Source organism: Palaemon carinicauda, chromosome 15, assembly GCF_036898095.1.
Source record: "Palaemon carinicauda isolate YSFRI2023 chromosome 15, ASM3689809v2, whole genome shotgun sequence".
NCBI lineage: Eukaryota > Metazoa > Arthropoda > Malacostraca > Decapoda > Palaemonidae > Palaemon > Palaemon carinicauda.
The window spans coordinates 103029841-103055241 of record NC_090739.1 but is presented as its reverse complement, the minus strand read 5'-3'; the positions used below and the strand labels follow the sequence as shown (position 1 = coordinate 103055241).

General features: G+C 49.2%; 1 long non-coding RNA gene, 1 other non-coding gene and 1 pseudogene across 2 annotated transcripts in view; all 3 read right to left on the bottom strand.

The window, feature by feature from the left end:
- Positions 1–2161: 2161 nt before the first annotated feature.
- LOC137654850 (5S ribosomal RNA) lies at positions 2162–2280 on the bottom strand (annotated as a pseudogene).
- A 3475-nt stretch (positions 2281–5755) lies between these two features.
- Positions 5756–25401, bottom strand: part of LOC137654350 (uncharacterized) — a 90679-nt gene continuing 71033 nt past the window's right edge. The window contains exon 2 of the long non-coding RNA XR_011046602.1: positions 5756–5894. This is a non-coding gene — a long non-coding RNA (uncharacterized lncRNA). The remainder of the gene's footprint in view (positions 5895–25401) is intronic.
- On the bottom strand, positions 16057–16161 carry LOC137654847 (U6 spliceosomal RNA). The gene has a single exon (XR_011046726.1). It is a non-coding gene; the product is annotated as a U6 spliceosomal RNA (small nuclear RNA).

The window sequence follows — 25401 nt, the reverse complement described above, 5'->3', positions numbered from 1 at the left end:
CCAGACATACTTCTTTCGTTCATGCAGACTAAAACCTGATAACAATGCCCTCAACCTTCTGCTACCTGTCCAAAAAGGACCCTGAGGTTAGACCAGCTGTTGTGTAGCCACCACAGAGCGATAAAAACGTATCGAAACTCCTGTGGGTCACGCCCTGCAGGAAGCGGGCTGCGAAGGTCATTAGACGCTTCCAGACTCCAGCTTGTAGCACCTGCGTCACAGTAGTATTACTGTACTCGAAGGCGAGGGACGTTGCGATGTATCCGACATCGTGCTGTAGGGCGACGTGACGGGGGACGGTCTGGATCCAGGTCGAGATGAATGTCCTTGAGTCCGAGCTGAAGAGGTATACTGGTGACTCTCCCCCGTGTCCTTCCTGTGCTCCCAACCCGGCTGCACGTGGGGACAAACTGCAGCTGTTCCCAAAGCTAACCTCTCGATTCCTTTACTGGCAAGAAGGAGAAGGTTTTGGGACATCAGATACAGAATGGTGACTCGAAATCTTGAAGGAATTGGACCGAAGGGCCGGGACCCCCAGATTCTGAGTCTAGCCAACAACTCAGGAGCGAACCTGAATGTTGCCTTCCCCCATTCCTTAGAAAGGGCGGAGTCGTACGAGACCAAGAAGATTGCTTACACACTGGCCGCGGCCAGAGTGAGCAGGAGCCCCAAGACGGAATACGATCAGAGGCCTGACGTAAAGGGTCTTGAGAAGATCTCTTAAGGGACTAAAAAGTCCGAGCCATGCTCCATGTTGGAGGTCTCACTCCGACTAGGGCAGGGATGTTCGCAGCTTCGCATGAGCGAGGAAAGGTCCAGCAGGAAGGTAAAAGTTATTCCTTTCAGCCTGAAGGTCAGGGAAAGGCTGAGTGACAGGCTTCATTACCGAGAGCGGAAAGGAGTTTCCTCCCGCCGAAAGGCAATAAGTTCGTTATTGCTGGAGAAGAGGCCTCAAGGGAAGAGGTATATCTCCCACAACACCAACCACAGAAGACTCTCCACTTCGCCTGGAAGACCCCTGCGGATGACTATCGCAGATGACGCAACCTCCGTCCCGCGACTGTAGCGGGTTGTCTCTTCTTGAGGAGGAGGCGTAGTGTCTCCAGGCATGAAGCCGAAGCGACGCCGCAGCTCGTGAAAGATGTTGCAGTGTGGTTGTTTGAGTAGCCTGTGCAGTGGGAGAAGCTCTCCCGGGAGTTCCGTCAGGGGAAGCAGGGGGTCCGGAAACCGTTCTGCATATAGTCCCAGTGGAGCTCTCAGGGCCATTGAAAGGTTGACAGACAACCTGGTCTTGTTGAGACCCATTCTCAACAGACAACAAAGGAGGGAAGACGCAGGCGTCGATGTTGTCCCACCATCACCGGAATGCATCTTGCCAAAGAGTCTCGGGGTCTGAGACTGGGGGGAAGAACAGCGGAAGCTTGAGGTTCCAAGCTGTCGCGATCAGGTCCCCCAGGCCAGGACTTGCTGGTTACTCAAGGCCAAAGACCCCCAGGTACACTCTCTCTACAAGGCTCTGCTCGGATAGTCGGAGAGAACATTCCTCTGCCCGGAATGAGCAAGCCGATGGTGGTATTGAGAGGATTTCAAATCATCTCAGTATCTCTACTGCAAGATGCGAAGGTATAAAAATGCGTCCCTTGATGATTAGAACACGCCAGTACCATGAAGTCGTCGCGCACGGAGCGACTCGGCAGGAGCTGTAGGATCTGTAGAGGGGCCAGACTAAGGCCCCTAAGCCTGCTTGAATGATGGAAAGGTATCCTTCAGGTCGTGACCATAGGCCAGGACCGGAACATGCCCCCCCCCCCCCTTTTCTTTGACGAGTCCGAGAACAGCATCAAAAATGTGGGGAAAGGACGAGAATATCCACTCCTATCAAGAGGTTCCATAGGTCAACCCCCATTGCAGGTCTAATCGTCCCACTGGTCCCATAGGGGCCAGAAAGTCTGGTTAATCGTTGCTTTGAAACCACCGGAACTTGGGCCGCCCCACAGGGAACTTATCCTGAGGCGACCATTCGGAACTTTAGACGGGTCAATGAGGAAAGAGACCTAGGAAACGTTCCAAGATAGGGCGGAAAGCGCTGCCCGACTGAAAATAGGTACTGCGACTCTCCTCAGCCTTGCCACAGTCAACTGAAAGGAAGACTCGGAGGAGGCGGCAACAGAATCTGGCGTCCCCAGGCGGTCACCCATCCAAGTACCAACCAGACCCGACGTTGCTTAACCTCGCTGGACGGACGAGAAGCGGGGTTTCCAACGTGGTAAGGCCGTTGACTCAATATCATGGCTAGATACTCCAGATGTTGAGGCCGAAGAAGAGAAGGCTCCTAGTAAATTACCATGAACCCCCACTCATGGTAAGGATCCAGAAGCTCGTCCCAGCATTGAAGAAGGTCGAACCCGAGCCTACCGGAGTTGACCAGACCTCCAAAAGGCGAAGGAGGCGGGAGCCTGCTCCCGAGCAGCCATGAGAAAAGCAGGGAGAGTTCTCTGGGGAAAAACCTGCAATGCCACGGCGGGATCGCCACACTGCATCTTAAGCAGGAATACCTGTAGTCTAGGCTGAATTCCACGAGCTTCCTGAAAGATGGATGGAATGGAACCTGAAATTACCCGTCCTTCCGATCCAGGGCCTAAGGAGTCCTGTCGCCTCGTTACCAGTCTGATCGATTCTGCTGTTCCACGCTGGACGAAGTTTGTTCGACAAACTTGATCAGAGCTGAGAGGTCGACTACGGAATTCCCATCTCAGATACTTTCTTACGAGAAAGGCTCGACTGAAGAAGCCGAGAGGTGAAGCTGTCGATGATCCTATGGAGGACCTTCTCCTAAGGCATGGATCATTCTGCCCAAACGGGCAAACTCTTGCCGACCCTATGGCATAGAGGTTCAGAGACACTGAATTCGCTGACAGAGACGGCAGGCGCGATATCCTTAGCTGATCACGGAGATCGTGCAGGAATGGGCATCGGGAAGCTGTTATCCGGATGAATAACCTTAGGCATCCTCCCAGCGTGAAACCTGCAAGGGGGGGTTGCCAATCCTAGAGTTCGTGAACTCTGCCGCTCCCTCTAGGCCTATGCCCCCCCGGGAGAGCCTCCCGTGCTACCTGTTCCTGACAGGAGGGGATTGGACACCTTGTCTCAGTTGTCGTAGCTGGTCCGATAACTTAGACCGACGAGGCTGAAAGAAAGAGGCGCTGGAGCCCTGCAGGGTCTGGAAGAAGAAGGAGTTGTAGGCTGCATACGGAGATTCAAAAAGGCGCCTCTTAGCACCCTTATAGGGAGATGGGAGGCCCTTACGACGAGGCGGACGGTGAGCCTTACGGCGAAGGAGGCCAACAACAACAACAGCAGAAGAATCCTCCGAAGAGGAGTCTCTATGAGTGTACTCTCTCGCGAACGAAAGAGAAACACTTCGTAGAAGAGACTGGTCAGCCAGTGACCTAAAAGGAGCAATCCTCCGAAGAGGGGCTCCTGCAGTTGCCCAGCCCCTTGAGCGAAACTGCAGGTGCGACCGCTCAGCACCAAGAGCATAGTCGCACGAAAAAAAAAAAAAAAAAAAAAGGCAAGAGAAGAACCCCCCAAAAGGGGAAAAACTCAAGCCTGGACAGGAAAAACTTCCCTCGGAAGGAAAGTTACCCACCCAAGGAGGCGAGCCTCCTGAGAGTTCTAAAATGAACTGGAGAGCTGTCAATTGTCACGGGAGTACTTCCAGAAGAAGGAGACATGCCCCTGACGAAGATCCATAGGGGACGCAGCAACAGCCGAATCCCCAGGCCTCAAAAAGACAGCTCACTCCGTTGTCACATTACAGAAATGAACTAGATCGGTAACTGTAAAAAAATAAAACAAAAATCATTAGTTAACATTCATTCCCCCGGGAAGGCTCCGAAGAGGAATCCCAAGGGAAAGGAACACAAGAATTACACAACAGGCACGTGCCCTCACAACCACTTACACTCACGGAAGGAGAGCTGTAACCAACACAGAATTATAACAATTATAATTATGTAACTATGTAATTATGTAATTTAAAAATGGATGGACACTAAAGAAAGAACGAAAACCCCGAAAGGAATCGTCCTACAAAGCTGTAAAATCAACAAATACAATTAGATTCATAAACTAATTGAGACAAAACGTACGGCGTAGCAACCCCCCCACACGGGAAGGAAGCTACAAAGGCGCAGTAAAGTAACGTAGTAAAAGGGTGAACGACCTCAAAAGAGAGAGAGAGAAAGACCGAAGTCAAACTCGATCGCCACCCATGAAATTACACCATGGTGGCCTAACTGCCGAGGGCTCCACGGAGATATTGTACACTACACACACAAGCACAAACTCTGAAAAGGAAACTTACTGATTTCTATACTCAAATATATACATAAACATGAGAAAATGTTTACATATATATTGAGTAAAAGAAAAGTAAGTGATTAAGTAAAGACAAAACAAACAATGGCTGCCAAGCGAGGACAAAGACAGAGACGTCTGTCCATGTCGGAGCCAAAAGTGAAAGTGAAGCAATTCATCGGTGTGTGAGGGGGGGGGAGGGGTAGCTAGCTACCACTCCCCTACCCCCCCCCCCCCCTAACTAGCGCGGGGGTATTACACCCTCGTTAAATTCTAATGGCTCGCCATTTCAGCTACGCTAAAAGGTAAACCCAATGTAAATAGCGTGGTTTGTATTTCGGTTACGGAACAAATTCATAGTTAAAGTAATTAGTTGTAGGTTATTTTCACATGCAGTTTATGTACTATATATGCAGATTGTGGCATGAATTGGAACATATTGCTAAAATTAAGTAATTAATAGAAATTTCTCTTTAGTCACATTTTTAGATAACTTTATACAATTCTGCAAATGATATAATCTAGAAATATGTTAAGAGGTTCAGAGGAAATGGACATTTGATTTAACAGAGTTATTGAAAATTAAAAACATGAGCAGCAACTTCTAGGGGAAAAAGTCCTTCCTCATTTAAATTTGTTGTTCTTTATTGCTTTTTAATATTCAATGTCCACATTTTTCAAAAAGAAATTACAATAGTCTACACATAAAATCAATCCATTTAACATTACCTAATGGCTAATTATTTCAAGAATGTAATAGGAATCCGTTATCATTAGGTGTATTCGTATTCTCCAACTTAACGTATGATTGTGCTGGCTGAACATTAGGTAATTAAGAAATTGCAATCTGAATTTTGATAAAGTAAAAAGCTCATTACTGTTGACCTGGACCAATTTACAAGTAAAATTTGGTGCTTAGAAATTACTAGAAAAATTCAGTGTCACATTGATGCATAGAATTGAAAGCTGAAATAAATTTGATTTACATGAACTAACTTTGTTGTGATTAAGAGTGAATAAAATACTTTCTACTAGATTGAATAAAAGTAATAGCTTTTACAATTAAATTCAAGGCTTCCAGAAATAAACACACTTTGATAAACAAATTTCTGGTAACATCATTGTTGTAAAAATTTATATTTTCTACTTAGTGTCACTTCACTCTATTGAACCTAACATGGAGATTAACATAACCCCTTAAATTCTCAATAACTGGTCAACTGAGCATTTCAAGATATCTGTAATAGCGTAATTATGTTTCCCGTAAGGGTATCATGATACTCTAGAAAAGTTGGAGGATAGATTGCCTGCTTCAATTGAGACAATTTACTGGTGCTCCTTTAGGAATCAAAACTTAATCGAATCGATTATTTTTCTTCCCCGGAATCACTTGGGATTGTTTTTTTTTCTGCAGTAAATCCCTGATTATATACTGCTGCTCATCTTGAGGACAATGAGATTTGCAGTTTAATATCCTGTTCTCGGCAGGAAGGTGTACATGTAGATACCTTTTTCTTCTGTTTGATGATTCTAATCTGAAAAGTAAATCAAGTTGTTAATTGTAAATATATATCAGTCCCATTCAAATATTTTACTGTGCACTTCAATATCAAGATCATAGTTTTAGTAATACTGTTTGCATGATAAACTATAGATATAAAATATTTTAGTGTATTAAACACAAGACTTTAGTTAATGCCCAACTAGATATATCCATAATATTTATAACATGGAAAAGTATTACCCCCTAAACCCTAACAAGGAATTACATTACTACAATAGACGAATGACCATGTTCCTTCAATTTTCTTAGAAATACGCAATAAATTATAATCCCGAATACAATATTCTACCTTACACCACAGAGGATACCTGGTCACACACACACAACACTCATAAAATGTCTATAAAAAATTATGTATAAATTCAGAGCAAAAATAGGATTCACTGACATGGTAAGTTTCAGTTGTAAAATATTACTTAGTATACAAGTGTACAGTGCTTTGAATATGAATAAAGAAGGGTGCTTCCACATTCCTCAAAACAGAAAAAAGACCTGCAACTTCTTAAATTTATCAAGTGAATGTATCATTCTCGTAATTGAAAAGCCGTACTTAATTTTCACTATAAATTGCATGGATCCTCCATAAAATAACTACAGCTATCCTAACATATTAATTACAGGTAGTTTATCTAAGTGGATTTTCTGGTTTAATTTCAATCAGTGAACCAGCTTATTCTACTCATCTTCACCATTTTACTAATCATAAACTATGAAAATAACCTATCGCACAAAAATGACAAATTCGTAGATAATTTGTATTTTTCCTAACTATACAAACCTTAGTAATTTAATACGGGTTATTACTTTCGGCGTAGCTGAAATGACGAGCCATTAGAATTTTAACGAGGGTTTACTACCCCACCGCTAGTTAGCGGGGGGTAGGGAAGGTAGCCTGCTGCCCCCCCCCCCTCACACACCTGTCCTTGAGCTCACTTTGCTTGGAGGTAGGACTTCAAGAGGGATAGGGCTGGCAGGCAAGTTTGATTACAGTAAATAGCTAAGGTTTGTATAGTTAGGGAAAAATACAAATTATCTACGAATTTGTCAATTGTTTCGTAACTGACATACAAACCACGCTATTTAATAGGGGTGACTCACCCATTGGGACGGGTGGAAAGTCCCTGCCAGTACTGGCTTTTGGCTTTGCCCGGGGACTCAATATTTGAGTGTGTTCGCACTCAGCAATAAGGAGTCCCTGCACCTCGCTAGAACCTTACTATGCAAGGACTGCGGCCTACGCAAGCTGTGTGTGAAGGTTAATAAAGTGTGACTCATCCTAGGAAGTTGACCTGTAGTCCTTTAGATGGAAACTTTAGGCTAGGACTCTTCCAGTACCACCTCGTTAGGGTATGGGGACGTGACAGTATTATCTTAATACTAGGAACAAAAGGAAACATGGTTTACCTGCAGTGGTTTGAGGTCAGCTGTGCAGAGAACCCAGGATGCTGTTTTCCCCAAGAGAGGGGAAGATATAAAAAAGAATAAGGGCCAGACAAACCTTTTCATTCATGCAGACTAAGACCGGGTAACAATGCCCTCAACATTCTGCTACTTGTCCCCTAGGGAGCCGGAGGTTTTAAACCAGCTGTTGTGCAGCCACCACAGGGCTGATAGAAAACGTATCGAGCCTCCTGTGGGTCACGTCTTGCAGGTAGTGGGCTGTGAAGGTCGTCTGGCACTTCCACACCCCAGCTTGAAGAACCTGCATCACTGAGAAATTTTTCTTGAAGGCCAGGAATGTAGCTATGCTCCTGACATCATGTGCTCTAGGGTGAAGTGACGGAAAAGGGTCTGGATTCAGGGACACATGGATCACCCTACGAATCCATGCCGAGATGGTGTTCTTGGTGACCCTCCTCTTAGTCCTCCCAGTGCTAACAAACAATGCTTGCACCTGGGGACGGACTGCAGCCGTTCATTTGAGATATAGCCTCAGACTCCTTGCTGGGCACAGTAGGAGATGGTCTGGGTCATGTTACAGAACGAAGACCCGAAATCTGGAAGGAGTCGAACCGAGGGTCTGGCACCCCCGGATTTTGAGTCTTAGCAATAAACTCAGGGACGAATTTGAACGTTACCTCCCTCCATCCCCTTGAATGGGCGATGTCATATGAGAGACCATGAAGTTCACTGACTTGCTTGGCCGAAGCTAATGTTACTAGGAACCCCGTCTTCCAAGTTAGGTGGCGATCTGACGCCTGGCGTAATGGTTCATAGGGAGGTCTCTTAAGAGACCTGAGAACTCGAACCACGTTCCATGGAGGAGGTCTCACTTCCGACTGAGGGCAGGTAAGTTCATAACTTTGTATGAGTAGGGAAAGTTCCAGCGAGGAAGAATGTCCATTCCTTTGAGCCTGAAGGCTAGACTTAAGGCTGAGCGATAGCCTTTCACCGCCGGGACTAAAAGGCGCATTTCTTCCCGCAAATACACGAGGAACTCCGTTATTGCTGCAATAGTGGCATTGAGTGGAGAGATATTCCTTCCACGACACCAACCACAGAAGACTTTCCACTTTGCCTGGTAGACAGATGCGGATGATTTTCGCAGATGTCCAGACATCCTAATCGCAACTTGTTGCAAAACTCCTTTCTCAACGAGGAGATGCTGGATAGTCTCCAGACGTAAAGTCGTAGCGAAGCTACGGCTTTGTGGAAGATGTTGGCATGTGGTTGTCTGAGTAGATCGTGTCGTGGAGGGAGTTCTCTCGGAAGTTCCGTTAGGAGCTGCAGAAGGTCCGGAAACCATTCTGCGTGATGCCATAGCGGAGCTATGAGGGTCATTGAAAGATTGACCGATATGCTGGTCTTGTCGAGCACCCTCCTCATCAGACAGATTGGGGGAAAGGCATACACGTCGATGTTGTCCCACCATTGTTGGAAGGCATCTTGCCAGAGCGCCTTGGGATCCAGGACTGGGGAGCAGTACACTGGAAGCTTGAAGTTTAGCGCTGTACAAACAGATCCACAATCGGGGAACCCCACAAAGTCAGGACTTTTTTTGGCAACTAGATGATCCAAAGACCCCTCAGTACTCACTATCTGAGACGCTCTGCTCAGACTGTCGGCGAGCACATTCCTCTAGCCTGGAATGAAACATACCGATAGTGGAATCGAGTGGACTTCGGTCCATCTCAGTATCTCTACTGCAGGATGGGATAGCTGCTTCGAAAAGGTACCTCTTTGCTTGTTGATGTAAGCCACTACTGTGGTGTTGTCGCTCATCCCCACCACAGTGTGACCCACCAGGTATTGTTGGAACTGCCGAAGGGCCAAGAAAACGGCCTTCATCTCTAGAAGATTTATATGGAGGCACTTTTCTGATTCTGACTACAGGCCTGAGGTCCTGTGGTGCAGAACGAGGGCCCCCACCCTTTCTTTGAGGTGTCCGAAAACCGCATCAAATCCGGGGGAAGGACGAGAAGATCCACTCCTCTTCGTAGGTTCTCGTCTGTCACCCACCACTGGAGGTCCGTCTGTTCAGCAGGTCCCATAGGGATCATGATGTCCAGGGAATCGCAGCCTTGATTCCACCGAGACTTGAGTCGCACTGGAGGGATCTCATCCTGAGGGGACCGTTGGGAACTAGACGAGCCAAGGATGAGAGGTGACCGAGAAGACGTAACCATGATTGGGCTGGAAGCTCTTCTCGTCTGAGGAAAGGGCTTGCGACCCTCCTAAGCCTTGCTATCCTGTCGTCTGATGGGAAGGCTTTGTGGTGATTGGTGTCTATAATCATGCCTATGTAAACCAGTCTTTGAGTGGGAAGCAGAGAGGACTTCTCGAGATTTACCATGATCCCTAGATCCTGGCAAAGTCCCAGAAGTTTGTCTCGGTGTCGAAGAAGGGATGACACCGAGTCTGCTAGGATCAGCCAGTCGTCCAGATAACGGAGGAGACGGATGCTGATCCTGTGTGCCCACAAAGATATTAGGGTGAAAACACTGGTGAAAACTTGTGGTGCTGTGGAGAGACCGAAACACACCACTTTGAACTGGTAAACATTGTTGTCTAGGCTGAATCTCAAGTACTTCCTTGAAGACGGATGGACTGGGATCTGGAAGTACGCGTCCTTCATATCCAGTGTACACATGAAGTCTTGCGGTCTCACTGCAAGTCTGACCGTGTCTGCGGTCTCCATGCTGAACAGAGTTTGCTTGACAAACTTGTTCAGAGCAGAGAGGTCGATGACTGGTCTCTAGCCTGCAGACGCCTTCTTTACAAGACTGTCGATTGAAGAAGCCTGGAAACCCGTCGAGGACCTCTTGGTGAGCACCCTTCTTCAACATGGTCTGGACTTCTGCCCGAAGGGCTTGCCCCCTTGCTGATCCCATGGCAAGGGAGCTCAATGACACCAGATTCGTCATCAGAGGAGGTAGATATGTTGTGAACGGGACGCGTTATCCCTGACTGATTACGGAAATCGTCCAGGAATCGGCCCCGAGTTGCTGCCACCTGTTTGCGTAACTTTGTAGGCATCCCCCCACTGGTGGACATGCAGGGGGACTGCCAATCCTAGCGTTTGTGGCCTCGGCTGCTCCCTCTAGGATTCTTCCCTCCCCTGGAGGACTTCATGCCTTTCCTATCCTTGACAGGAAAGGGCTTAGACACCACTGTCTTCGCTGCCATTGTCAGTTTCGTGGTCTTGGTAGGATGTGGCTATTGGAGTGCTGGAGGTTTATAGGGCTTGGATGCCAAAGCCCTATGTAGGAGGGAGTCTTGATGGGACTTCCTCCACCTCTCAGCAGCCTGCTCCACGTCCTTAGGCTCAAACAGGTTCGTGCTAGGGACTTTCTGGTGGAACCTCTCTGACACTGCATCCCGACGTTTCAGGATGGTGTTTGCCCACAAGTTCGAGACTTGGTGGGCCAGAAACTTGATCGGGCGAGTGCCTGAGAGTAAAAAGGTCTCCATAGCTTACCTGGTACGTTCTTTAGATAAATCCTCCGAACGTAACAGGATACCTAAGGTCCCTAGCCAGATATCCAGCCACGAAGTGGCCTGCATGGCACACTTCAAAACCTTCTCCTGACTAAGGATCTCAATCGCTGAGAATGAGACCTGCTGGTTGGAGTCTCTCTCAAGAGGGACTCCGCTGTTAAGCTCTTCCAATGAATGGTGAAGGGGAAGAGCTAAACAAGGCTCCTGTACGATCTCGAAGTACCTCCTCTGCTGTACATGAGGAGGTGGGAGAAGCTTGCTGCCGGCACTGGATCGGTTGGAGGCGGCAAGCTTGGAGAGCTGGACTGCGATGTTGTCCCTGGCACTCTTAACCCCTTGAGACCAGGGCAAAGCTGCACTGGCCTTAGAGGGTTTTTGAGTCACAAAAACTCGGTCCAAGACTGTGTCTTTGCCCTTCCGAGGAGGAATCTCTGGGACCGCAAACCCATTGAGAGTCCTCATAAGAGTCAGAACCTGCTAGAATGCATGTTCTGACTCCTGAAGATTCTCCTCCGGAAGGACTAGTAGCGAAGTCTCCTGTCCCCAAAGGCTCTTCTTGGGGAGACTAGCGCACATTCTCCGAGTGATTGGGTGGCTCTGGTCTAAGTCTTGATGAGGACTTCGGTACAGTCTTGGAGTCCTTCGACTCCCTCCTGGGAGGGAGGCAGGACTCCAACAACGACGGAGGTAGGCTTTTCTCCACCCCTACCCAAGAAGACTTTTCAGTGCGAGGTGGGGTTTTCCTCAATGGTGCGATGGGGGAACGTCTCACCTCGCGTGACTCCTCTGAGGACGTGAAGTCCTCGTCCGAAGGGGAGGGAGAATAAGTCAGGGGGGGAGGGGGCCTGCCTCGAAGACTTACGATGAGACAGCTTCGTACTCAGAGAAGTCACCGCGTCCGAAACTCCTCTTTTTCTCTTCAGAAGAGTCGATGCAGCCAAGGATTTGTGGCCCAACTCAGAGAGAACAGGCTTGAAAGCCTGTGCTACCACTCTGATTAGAGCCCCAAACCAGGGCTGCCACCTGACGGCTGTGCTGTCAGACACTCCCTCTGGAGGGACAGGGATCGACGGATCCCTGGGAGGAGTTTCCATAGGGGGGTTTGCCTGTAAAGAAAAAGAAGATAAAGAAGAAATGTCCCTGGACCTTTCTGGAACCTTCCCCCCTACCGGCGAGCGCGCTGTTCTGCGCTTGTCGGGGAGGGGGGTTGGGGTGCGGGAATAGTGACCTTACCGCGCATTGTCCTGCAACCTTGCGCGTGGGAAGGTATTGGCGATCGTACGGGGGAGCGCGCTGGGGAATACCCGGGGTCGCGCGCGAGAGCGATTGCGAGGGCGCGCGGGCGAGTGATGGCACGTAGGGGCGCGCGGGCGAGTGATGGCACGTAGGGGCGCGCGCAGGAGACTTCATAGAGTGCGCAGGATTCGAATTGCGCGCGCGAGGGTGAATGTTTACGCGCGCGTGGCTGGAACCTGCGTGCATTGGCGCGCCTCTTGTGGGCGCACATCAGGAGAAAATGAGCGTGGATGCGCAGGGCGCGCGCAACCTTGTGACGCATGTAGGTGACTGCGCGCGATTGCGCACTGGCGAGGGGTGGCGCGCAGGTGAATGTAGACGGCGCGTCGGCGAGTGCTGGCGCGTTGGCGAGCGCTGGCGATTAGGAGAAGTTCTAAACTTCCCTACTGCGCCCAGATCCGAAGATCGTGGACGCACAGGAGATCGTTGGCGCGGAAAGCGCTGGCGCGCAGGCGAGCACTGACACGCAGGAGCGCGCTGGCACGTAGGAGAACGATGGCGCGCAGAAGGTTGAGGGCACGCAGTAGCACGTTGGCGAGCAGGTGAGCTTTATCAGGAACCTCGGCAGCAGGTGCGTGCTGGCACGCTATATCGGCAACAGTAGGAGAGCGCCTGTGCGCTAACTCCAAAACCTCAGAGAGGTCAGCTGAACGTTGACGCGCATGTTTTGCATGGCGAGTAAGGGACTTATGCGCTAATTTGCGCGTACGCCCCGAAGGGACCGGTGCCTGTTTTATAAAAACAGGTTTAGTTGGCGCCCACAGCGCATCAGCAGCCAGGAACGGCAACGGCAGGTCAGCAGGTCTGATGGGTAGAAGGTCGGCATGTCCTTTGTAAGGACGACCTTTCACCGAAGGGGATCGCAAACAATCCGCAAAGAGGTCCAAGGTTATAGCAAAAACAGTCGGAGATCGATGACGTGGCTCCTCTGCAGCGGACTGCGGCGATGACGACGAACCGAAGAGGCGCCTCCTCGCACCCTTGTGAGGTGAAGGAAGGCCTCTCCGGCGAAGAGGAAGGCGAGCCTTCCAGCGTATATGCCCTCTGGGGGCCGTTGGGTCAGCAAGCTGACCATCAGCAGTCCTCCAAAGAGGAGTCTCTGTGAGTGAACTCACCCGAGGGGGAGAATCACCGGCAGGAGAGTCTGTTGGACTTAGTTCCTCCCTCAAAGGTTAAGCAGAGGGAGAAACTAAGCCTTTCAGCTACAGCAGGTTGAGCAGTTGCAGAGGCATTAGGAGATACCGCATCTGATACCCCTGCCACCACAACGTCGACGATAGACAGAGGATCAACCTCTGCCAACGTCGGCGATTGCTTGACAGCGGCACCCAACCGGATGATGTCAAACAAGGCTTCCTTGGAGGGCGAACCTTCGAGCCCCAAGGAAGACCAAATCTGAAATAAATCAGTTACATTAACATTTAAATTTACTTCCTCCCCCGGGGGAAGAGGTGGAGCTGCCTCGCTAGAGGAGGCAACGCCATCTCTTAAACCTCGAGGTGGGGAAACAGAACCATGGTCTACGCTACCACTCGACGCTTTCTCGGAAGAAACCGATTGAGTGGGAGCTTCGGAGGAGGTTTGGGCAACGCAAGAAGAGTCCTTGGGTTTTTCTCCTTTCAAAGAAATCTTCGAAGGAGAAATATCCCGCCTGGACTACTTCCGTCGCCGAGAAAACCTCTCCCACTGGAAGGAAGACCACTCCCTGCACTCACCACGCTTAATAGTTCTATCACACCGTTGGCCCTTACAGTAAGGACAAAGGGTGTGAGGGTCCGTCTTGACCGCCGACATAAATGTACCACAAGGGCGGTTGGGTAATGCAGGACATTTGCGCATGATCGCAGAGCCCAACTTCACAAACAAACCTGTAGGAGAAAAAGCAAAAAAGAAATTAATGGCTGTCAGAGAGGTGAGGGTGAGAGCAGACACGTCCGACTACCACCTGAGCCGAGAGCAAAGTAAGCTGAAGCACAAGTGTGTGTGAGGGGGGGAGGGGGGTTAGCAGGCTACCCTCCCTACCCCCCCCCCCCCGCTAACTAGCGGCGGGGTATTAAACCCTCGTTAATATTCTAATGGCTCATCATTTCAGCTACGCCGAAAATAATAACCCCTATTAAATAGCGTGGTTTGTATGTCAGTTACAGAACAATTACTTATTAACCTAGTCTTGATTAGTTCATTGAGGAGCTTAAACAACATTATCGGTCTTGACATACTGGGTATACTTCGTCCATGGAATAACCTAAGCAGCACAACTAAACTGAGTACCTGATCTTACTGGAGTCATGTCTTTAACGTTAATAAACACAGAACAATAATGAATGTCTTTTGTCAATGATTAACCAATGTTACCTTAAATCAATGACAAAGCCTATCTATCCAACTTTATTTATTAATTACATAATTCCTATTCTGCCTTCGTCCCTTGCCCAACCTAGTATTGTTTAATCGAAATTACCATTTTTTACATCTAACAAATTCATTATTATTTTAACTATCGTGTGTTTACATCACCAAATTTTTGGCAAGAGTTGGCCTGACTAACAACTGCAAGCTCCTAGTATTTAGTGCTTTGTATGAATCCAAGTTTCAGGTTTTATTCTGTATCTAATATCCCTTACATAAGAAAATAGCTAGTATATGAATAATATATATATATATATATATATATATATATATATATATATATATATATATATATATATATATATATATATTTCTGGTCACCCTGATAATTACTCGGTCTCTCCCTGTCTTTTGAGTAAAGGGAGAGTTACTAGTCATACCATGGTGAGAAGGGGTAACATGAGAGCTAGACTCTAAAACCACAACTGACATCTTTTAGTTACGAAGAGTTGAATTTTGTGTGCGTGCAAATGACACTTATGCATACCTAAATTTTTAAGTGTCATTATGGACGGGTCACTACACTAGTAAAGCAATTGAATAACAAACAATAGCTTAGGTTAAGCCATCTATCCTACAACCAAAAGAATGTTTACTTTACCTCTAAAGAGCAAAGCTCTTCTTAGGATCAATGGTGAAAGCTCATCGCTCAGCCTTAAAGTCAAGTCTTTAAGCTGAAAGGAGTTGATATTGCCACTCCAGAGGAGCTCTCAAAATGTATATAGAGTTTGGAACAAACTTGTCCTCAGAGAGGGGAGACCACCCTTACGAAGACAGCTTTGAATTGTTGGGTCTTACCTCACACAGAAATATTCCCTCTAAGAGGTTTCTTGCTCACTTTAGCCTCCAACAAGTGAATTTCATACATTAAAGTAACTCGTACAGTATGCTGGAGACAGGTCTCATCCCCCTTCATTTCTGAGCTTCTTGCTAAAACTCAGAATACCCCTCCATTGTTATCTTTCTCTCTACCGTGGTTCTGCCACTTACCCACACCACCAAATCACCGGTCAAAAGAAGGCAAAAGTGTTGGAGTGAAAGGAGAGCCGCTTGAAGACTCAGTACCTTGAAATAGGATCGATGTACCTGGTTAGTTCTTTGTAATGACTCTAGGGATTGTAGCAGGTGCGCAGCCATCTCTTTATGACATCCCCGTAAACCAAGCAAGATTTGGTGCATTTGTTAGCAGGGGCAGTCATTGACAGGGTTTGTACTGTATGGCATCATTCCAGATTATGACTGGTACCCTCTCCTATCAGAACTACTGACAGTGGGATTGCTGTTTTGTGACCAGTGTCTCTACAGTTACTATGGAAGGAACTGAAGGTGGAGACAACAATTTTGAACGAGACATTCCAGGGAGGCTGGATCTTCCAGCCCCTTCTGCTAAAGCTATGCTGGCAGATGGAGCTGTTGAAGGGGAGGAGAGCTGCCTCTCGAAAATACTAGTGTGTCCTGAGGAGTGAAGACTTCCCACAAAGTTAAAGTCTATAATTGTGAAACACTTTAGTATTTTGCATACCATCCTTGCTCAGGGGCCATGCTAAGCTTGTCTATACCATTACAATTTTGTTATAAATGTACATGTTGGTAACTTCATTAACCTTAATTGGTGGGGCAAGGATACAACTTAAAAAGCAGGTTCTCAATGTCTATTAGAGTAAATACACAAGATACGTGGGACACGAGGAAAGATAACTTATCAGCTAAGGGGACGAAGACGAACAGACTGCATCATGGGAACACAACAGATAAGTGTTGCCAATGCTGGTTCAATGTTGCCATATCATACTAATAACATTACAGGAATTAATCTAATGATATGCAACATCTGAAATAATGGTTGAAAGTACATAATACAGTTAATAATACGTACAATAATGGTAATCATGATAATGCAGTAAATGGTACATACAATAATAATAATCATGACAATACTGGTACATGTGAAATGTGTCTTTTCATGTACCTACAATAAATACCGTCGAAGCAGGTACCTTGCCCCTCTTTACTGGCCCATGTCGGTTACACCTCTGACCCAGTCTGCTTTTAAATGGTTGTTGTTACCTGATAGTCCTTTGGTTCAGGGTCAGTCCCAATATTTGGACTGTGGTAAAGGAGCCCACAATTGCCGTTTGTGCTTATCTTTACTGTCTCAAGGATTTTTCGGGTGTAACATGGGGGAGCAAAGCCAGGGATGGGCTTGGAGGTTGACCTTTGTGAGGGGGTGCAAGGTGCCAACATCTAGGTGGGGAACAGCTTGTGACAGCTATAATCTTTATGCCTAGGTGCAACCACTAAATCGGCACCCTGCCTGCAAGGCTCAAAATTACCAGATCGAGCATTCTCACAGAAATAATTTTTATTCTTCATAACTAAACAAACCTGAGTTTTAGTACCTGAGTAGGAGCAATTGTAGGTCATTTTCCTTATCTTCACTATGTAACCTAAGTCTCTCTCTCACATTGTATTTGTAGGGGCAAAAAAATGAGAGGGCTAGTAGTGCTACTTCCATGGGAGACCGATCTAGCAGGCAGGTAAAAGGATATGTAATCAATTGCAATCAGGTGAGAGGGTGCAAAATGGATCATAAGCAACCACTTGAGCAGTTGGAGTTGCAAATTATTATTATGTACTTGTGTGATGGCACTCTCTCAATAAAGCTCAAACACCTAGTAGTGTATCTAGTATAACTCTGATGGAAGAGCAAACTGGAGATGGAGGTACTGTAGGAGTGAGCAATTGCTAACAGGTTAGTGATAATGAACAAAAATGGGTAACAGTCCAAACAATGCTTACATCGCAAGCATCTGTGGTCACGTTCCAAAGATGCTGGCATCGTGGTCACTTTACAAAAGATGCCCCATCGCGGTCCCGTTCCAAAAGATGCTCGCATCGTGGTCGCGTTCCAATATATGCTCGCATCGTGGTCACATTCCAATAGATACTCACATTGTGGTCACGTTCCAATAGATGCTCGCATCGTGGTAACGTTCCAAAATATGCTCATATCGTGGTGACAATCCTTAAGATGCTCCCATCGTGGTTACGTTCCAAAAGATGCTTGCAATGTGGTAACGTTCCAAAAGATGCTCGCATTGTGGTAATGATCCAAAAGATGCTCGCATTGTGGTAATGTTCCAAAAGATGCTTGCAATGTGGTAACGTTCCAAAAGATGCCCGCATTGTGGTAATGATCCAAAAGATGCACGCATTGTGGTAATGTTCCAAAAGATGCTCGCATTGTGGTAATGATCCAAAAGATGCGCGCATTGTGGTAATGTTCCAAAAGATGCGCGCATTGTGGTAATGTTCCAAAAGATGTGCGCATTGTGATGTCATTCCACGAAAAGGGTACTCACTATAGTAAGCAAGAGAGGTTTTGTTCCAAAGAGGATCACCGTCATGAGCAACTGAGGAGAAGGCAACACCTTTCTTTAGGAGACAATCTAAAGGTGGTTCCCTAGATGATTAATGTTCCAATGATGGTTTGGTTCGGTGTTTTATCGTTGCCCCTACCATAGACAACAAGCATAAGGGGCAATTTGTAATTTTCAACATAGGAGATGCATCTTGGTAATCTCGATCGCTTATGCATCTGTGGGCGAGAGTCTAATGCCAAAACTTTGTCAAAATCACCGGAGTGCTTTTCCATTAATCAATAGTCTTGAACCGAGCTGAAGAGGCACAGAATAAGAATGCTTGCGTGTGTTTGTATTATCTATCCCATGTATACCTGGGATTAAGGGAGGTGAGAGCACATCAACAGTATAAGCTCACATATCAACCGGTGAGTGAGGTTGTTTGCAAATAGATAGGAGTGCACCAGCATGTGACTGTACTCAAGTTAGATGAATGATTGCAAACAAATAGGCATAACCAATGCAAATATGACAAATTCGGAGATAATTTGTATTTTTCCTAACCATACAAACCTTAGCTATTTACATTCGGTTTACCTTTCGGCGTAGCTGAAATGATGAGCCAATAGTTTTTAAAGAGGGTTAACTACCCCCGCGCTAGTTAGCGGGGGTAGGGGAAGGGATAGCTTGCTACCCCTCCCCCCCCCCACACACCGGTGATTTGCTTCACTTCACTTAGAGGTAGGACTTGACTTGGGGGCCAAGGTTGGCGGGCAAATATGTGTAAATAGCTAAGGTATGTATGGTTAGGAAAAATACAAATTATCTCCGAATTTGTCATTTGTTCCGTAACCAAAATACAAACCACGCTATTTACATTGGGTGACTTACCCCTTAGGAAGGGTGGAAAGTCCCCAGCCTTACTGACTTCGGCTTTGCCCGGGGACTCCGCCCCTCAGTGAGTAGCACTTGAGAGAAGGAGCCCCTGCACCTCATAAGTTCCTTGCTTCGCTAGGAACGAGTGGCCTACATAAGTTGTGTGTGGAGGAAAGCGTGACTCGTCCTATGAAGTTGACCTTGAGACCTTTAGATAGGAATCTAGGATAGGACGTTCCCAATACCACCTCGTCAGGGTATAGGGGACGCGACAGTATTAAGCTTAATACTAGGAGCACAAGGAAGCATGGGTTACCTGCAGAGGTCGAGGTCAGCTATGCGAAGACCAGAATGCTACTTCCCCAAGAGAGGGGAGAATGAAGAAAGAAGAAAGGGTCAGACATACTCTTTCATTCACGCAGACTAAAACCGGGTAACAACGCCCTCAACCTACTGCTACTTGTCCATAAAGGAGCCTAAGGTTAGACCAGCTGTTGCGCAGCCACCACAGGGCCGATAGAAAACGTATCGAGGCTCCTGTGGGTCACGTCCTGCAGGTAGTGGGCTGTGAAGGTCGTCTGACGCTTCCAGACCCCAGCTTGAAGCACCTGCGTCACAGAGAAGTTTCTCTTGAAGGTCAGGGACGTAGCAACACCCCTGACATCGTGTGCCCTAGGGCGACGTGACGGAGGAGGGTTTGGATTCAAGGCGTGGTGGATAACCTTTCGAATCCAAGCCGAGATGGTGTTCCTGGTGACCCTCCTCTTCGACCTGCCTGTGCTTACAAACAACGCTCGCACTTGAGGACGGACTGCAGCTGTTCTCTTCAAGTAGTACCTCAGACACCTCACTGGACATAGTAGCAGCTGGTCTGGGTCGCTTGTTACAGAACGGAGACTCGCGATCCTGAAAGAGTCGAACCAAGGCTCCGGCACCCCAGGATTCTGAGTCTTGGCAACAAACTCAGGGACGAACCTGAACGTTACCTCCCCCCATCCCCTTGAATGGGCGATGTCGTACGAGAGACCATGAAGTTCACTAACCCGCTTGGCCGAAGCCAAAGCGAGCAGGAAAGCCGTTTTCCAAGACAGGTGGCGATCGGAGGCCTGGCGTAATTGTTCGAAGGGAGGTCTCGTAAGAGCCCTGAGGACCCGAACCACGTTCCAAGGAGGGGGTCTCACTTCCGACTGGGGGCAGGTAAGCTCATAGCTACGTATGAGTAGAGAGAGTTTTAGCGAGGAAGAAATGTCCACGCCTTTCAGCCTGAAAGCCAAGCTTAAAGCTGAGCGATAGCCTTTCACTGCCGAGACAGAAAGACGCATTTCCTCCCGCAGATATACGAGGAAATCCGCTATTGCTGGAATAGTGGTATCAAGTGGAGAGATACCCCTCCCACGACACCAACCACAAAAGACTCTCCACTTCACCTGGTAGACTCCCTCAGAGGACTTTCGCAGGTGCCAAGACATTCTCTCCGCAACCTGTTGCGAAAAGCCTCTCTCCGTAAGGAGACGCTGGACAGTCTCCAGGCGTGAAGCCGAAGCGAGGCCACGGCCCTGTGAGGGATGTTGGAGTGGGGTTGTCTGAGAAACTCGTGTCATCGAGGAAGTTCTCTCGGGAGCTGCAGAAGGTCCGGGAACCATTCCGCATGATGCCATAGCGGAGTTACCAGAGTCATCGAACAGTTGACCGATAGTCTGGCCCTGTTGAGCACCCTTCTCATCAGACAGAACGGTGGGAAGGCGTACACGTCGATGTTGTCCCAACGTTGCTGGAAAGCATCTTGCCATAGCGCCTTGGGGTCTGGGACTGGGGAGCAGTACAGAGGCAGCTTGAAATTCAACGCTGTCGCAAACAGGTCCACTGTCGGGGAACCCCACAGTCAGGACTTTGTTGGCTATCTGAGGATCCAAAGACCACTCGGTACTCACTATCTGCGAGGCCCTGCTCAGCCTGTCGGCGAGCACATTCCTCTTGCCAGGAATGAAGCGAGCTAATAGTGTTATCGAGTGGACTTCGGTCCACCTCAGAATCTCTACTGCAAGATGGGATAGCTGCTGCGAAAAAGTGCCTCCCTGCTTGTTGATATAAGCCACTACCGTGGTGTTGTCGCTCATCACCACCACGGAGTGACCCGCCAGGGTCCGTTGGAACTATTGAAGAGCCAGAAAGACGGCCTTCAACTCTAGCAGGTTGATGTGCAGGCACTTTTCTGATTCTGACCAAAAGTCTGAGGTCCTCTGGTTCAGAACGTGCGCCCCCCACCCTTCTTTTGACGCGTCCGAAAACAGTGTCAATTCCGGGGGGAGGACGAGAAGACTCACTCCCTTTCGCAGGTTCTCGTCGACCAGCCACCACCGCAGGTCCGTCCGTTCCAAAGATCATATCGGGACCTGAACGTCCGGGGGATCGGATCCTTGATTCCACCGGGACTTGAGCCGCCACTGCAGGGATCTCATCCTGAGGCGGCCGTTTGGAACCAGACGAGCCAGGGAGGACAGGTGACCTAAGAGACGCAACCACGATTGGGCGGGAGCTCTTCTCGCCTGAGGAAGGGTTCCGCCACCCTCCTCAGCCTTGCTATCCTGTCGTCTGATGGAAAGGCTTTGTGGAGATTGGTGTCTATCAGCATGCCTAGGTAAACCAGTCGTTGGGACGGCTGCAGATAGGACTTCTCGGGGTTTACCACGATCCCCAGATCCTGGCAAAGACCTAGAAGCCTGTCTCGGTGCCGAAGAAGGGTCTACTCCGAGTCTGCTAGGATCAGCCAGTCGTCCAGATAACAAAGGAGACAGATGCCGTTCCTGTGCGCCCAAGATGAAATCAGTGTGAACACTCTGGTGAACACCTGAGGTGCTGTGGAGAGACCGAAACACAGCACCTTGAACTGGTAGATCTTGTCGTCTAGGCTGAATCTCAAGTACTTCCTGGAAGACGGATGGATTGGGATGTGGAAGTACGCGTCCTTTAGATCCAGTGTGCACATGAAGTCTTGTGGTCTCACCGCAAGTCTGACCGTGTCTGCTGTCTCCATGCTGAACCGAGTTTGCTTGACAAACCCGTTCAGAGCCGAGAGGTCGATGACAGGTCTCCAGCCTCCAGACGCCTTCTTTACAAGAAAGAGTCGACTGAAGAAGCCTGGGGAGCCGTCGACGACCTCCTGGAGAGCATCCTTCTTGAGCGTGGTCTCGACTTCTGCCCGAAGGGCTAGCCCCTTTACCGATCCCATGGCATAGGAGCTCAACGACACTGGATTCGCTGTCAGGGGAGGTTGAGATGTTATGAACGGGACGCGATAGCCTTGGCCGATTACCGAAACCGTCCAAGCATCGGCCCCGTGTTGCTGCCACTTGTGCATGCAACGTCGAAGGCATCCCCCCACAGGTGGACACGCGATGAGATTGCCACTCCTAGTGTTTGCGGCCGCGGCCGCTCCCTCTAGGAGTCTTGCCTCCCCTGGAGGACTTACCGCCCCTCTTGACCTTGGCTGGAAAGGGCTGGGGCTTAGACACCACTTTCTTAGCTGCCGGTGCCTTACGAGGCTGCTGCTGCTGCTGTTGCTGCGGAGCTGGAAGCTTATAGGGCCGAGCTGTAAGGGCCCTATGGAGGAGGGAGTCCTGGCTAGATTTCCTCCACCTCTCAGCCGTTCGGTCCACATCCTGTGGCTCCAACAGATTCTCCCCAAGGAGGGAAGCATGTCTGAGCCTACAGACATCCACGGCGGAGACCTTCAGGTGGAACCTCTCGGTCACCGCATCGCGCCGCTTCAATACCGAGTTGGCCCACAGGGTGGTGACCTGGTGCGTCAGGAACTCGATGGAGCGGGTGCCCGAGAGTAAGGAGGTCTCCAGGGCCTTCCTATTGGTCTCCTTAGACAAGTCCTCAGAGCGCAATAGCATGCCCAGAGTTCCTAACCATATATCCAGCCACGAAGTGGCCTGCATGGCGCACTTCACGACCTTCTCATGGCTCAGGATCTCCGACGCCGAGAACGACACCTGTCGGGCGGAGAGCTTCTCGAAAGGAACTCCCTTAGCCAGCTTTTCTACGGAGTGATGGAGAGGAAGAGCGAGACTAGACTCACCCAAGATCTCAAAATACCTCCTCTGCTGGAGACGAGGAGGTGGGATGAGTTTGTTCCCGGCAGAGGAACGACTGGAGGAGGCAAGAATTGCGAGTTGGGCATTGGCACTGGCTCTGGCACTCTTCAATCCCCGAGACCAGGGCAGAGCCGCACTGGTCTTAGGAGCCTTCTGAACATCGAACACTTGGTCCAGGACCGTGTCCTTGCCTTCTCGGGGGGCGATCACGGGGTCCATGAACTCGATGAGTTGCCTCATCAGGCTAAGGACCTGCCAGAAGTCATGTTCAGATTCCTGCTGGTCTGCTTGCGGGCTGGCAGCTAAGTCTCCCGTCCCCGGAATCTCTTCCTGGGACAAAGCGTGGACGTTCTCCCGGGGAGCAGCGGGTTCCTGGCGAATCCTTGAAGACGATTTCGGGATGGTCTTGGAGTCCTTGGGTTCCCTCCTGGGAGGGATACAGAATCCCAACAAAGAGGTTCGGAGAGCACCTTCCGCGCGAGACGATTCTCCTCCATGAAGAGAAGGCTTCCCCCTTGGTGCCGAGGGGAAGACTAACACCTCACTGGACTCACCTGAGGACGGAAAAGCCTCGTCCACGGGAGAAGGAGAAAACGCCTGCGAAGGGTATGGGGCCTTCCCGACAGACCTCTTAGGAACCAACTTCTCCCTGGGGGAAGTCACCACGAAGTCCACTCCACTCCTTCTCTTCAGCGGAGGTGAGGCAGTCGTTGGCTTGTGACCTTGATCGGCGAGTGCTGGCTTCATAGCCTTTACTTACGCCCGCATCAGACGACCAAACCAAGTCTGTCGCTCCACGGACACAGAGTCCGAAATCCCCGCTGGAGGGAAGGGGATCGGGCGATCCTTCGGAGTGGACACCACTGGACCTGCCTGAAAAGGAAAAGGGGAAGAAAGACGCACTGACCTCTCTGAAGTGTCTTCCCTATCCTGCACAAGTGTCCTGCGCTTTGGTGGAGGCGATCCTGAGCGCGGTCTGGCGACACGCGTTCTTGCTGCTGTCACGGGCTGCAAAATCCAGCGCGAACGGTGGTCGCGCGAGCACGCAGGCGAGCAGTCGCGCGGGCGAGTGGGGGTGAGGGCGTACAGGCGAACGAGCGCATGGGCGAGCTGGTGAACGAATGCGTTGACGCGTCGGCAAGGGAGCGTGTTGACGCGCGGGCGAGCGAGAACGCTCCGATGATCGCTGACGACGACGTTCAGGAGACTTGTAGCGCGTGAGAGAGCGATTGCGAGCAGGCGATCGGTGGTGCGCTGGTGAACGCTGGCGCGTAGGCGAGCGATGGCGCGTTGGCGCATGGTGACACGTTGGCGAGCGATAGCGCGTAGATCGCGTAAGCGAACGACCGCGCGAGGGAGAGCTAACAGAGGGCGCCCCATGTCCTTCCAGATCTTCTGGGCGACGGCGCGTTGGAGAACGCTTGCGCGCAGGCGATAGGTCACGCGGGCGGTCTGGAGATCGCCGATGTTCAGGTGATCGCTGACGCGCAGGAGAACGCTGACGAGCAGGCGAATGTTGAAGCGTCTGTGATCGCTGGCGAGCAAGAGGGCGACGCGTGGAATCCTGTGAGGGAACAGTCGGCGCGGGGCGCAGAGGCAAACGTTCACGAACAGGCACAGGAACAGGAGTTGCGTGGGCGTAAGAGCGTCTTGGAAACGCGCTGAAAAACACGAGCGATGTTGTGCAGGAACAAGCTGAGGATCGCGAGGGCGCTCAGGAGACTGATGGCGCGCGGGGCGCACAACAGGAACTGCAGGATATTCGGAGACCACAGGGGAGCGCTGGCGAGCAGTGGGGCGATGGTCCTCAGAAGAGCGCTGACGAACAGGAGAGCGCTGACGAACAGGAGAGCGGTGACGAACAGGAGAGCGGTGACGGTCAGAAGAGCGCTGACGAGCAGGAGATTGATTGATTTAAAGTTTTCAAGCATCCTGACATCTGAGGTCATTGACGCCGGTATCATTTAATTTATGTATACAAAAATAAAAAATAAACTAAAATAAAAAATAAAAGAGTATTCAATTAAAATCATAAAAGTTAAATATTTTTCAGAAGACCTGCTTCTGAAATAAATCTAAAAATGCCACTTGCATGGTAGGACACATCATTTCCAAGAATTTTGGCAAGGATGAACCTGCCACCCTCACCTCGAGCCTCAAACAAATATCTATTCCTTAAGTTGTTATAATTGGGGCATTCGGTCAACAAATGCCTCACTGTTAAAGGTACTAAACAGTCGTCACAATACGGTTGCTGTTGGCCCTTCAGCAGAAACTCATGTGTCAACCGAGTGTGACCAATACGGAGACGACAAAGAGACGTCTCCCATTTTCGGGGCATCATATTATACCTCCAAGGAGATATGACATTTGTTACTTCTCGCATTTTATTCCCATCTAGGCTATCCCATTGCTGTTGCCATTTATTGCAAACCAATTTCTTGATGTCAGGTAAGAAATCATTACAGGCAATGGGATACCTTCTTGGCAGCATTCT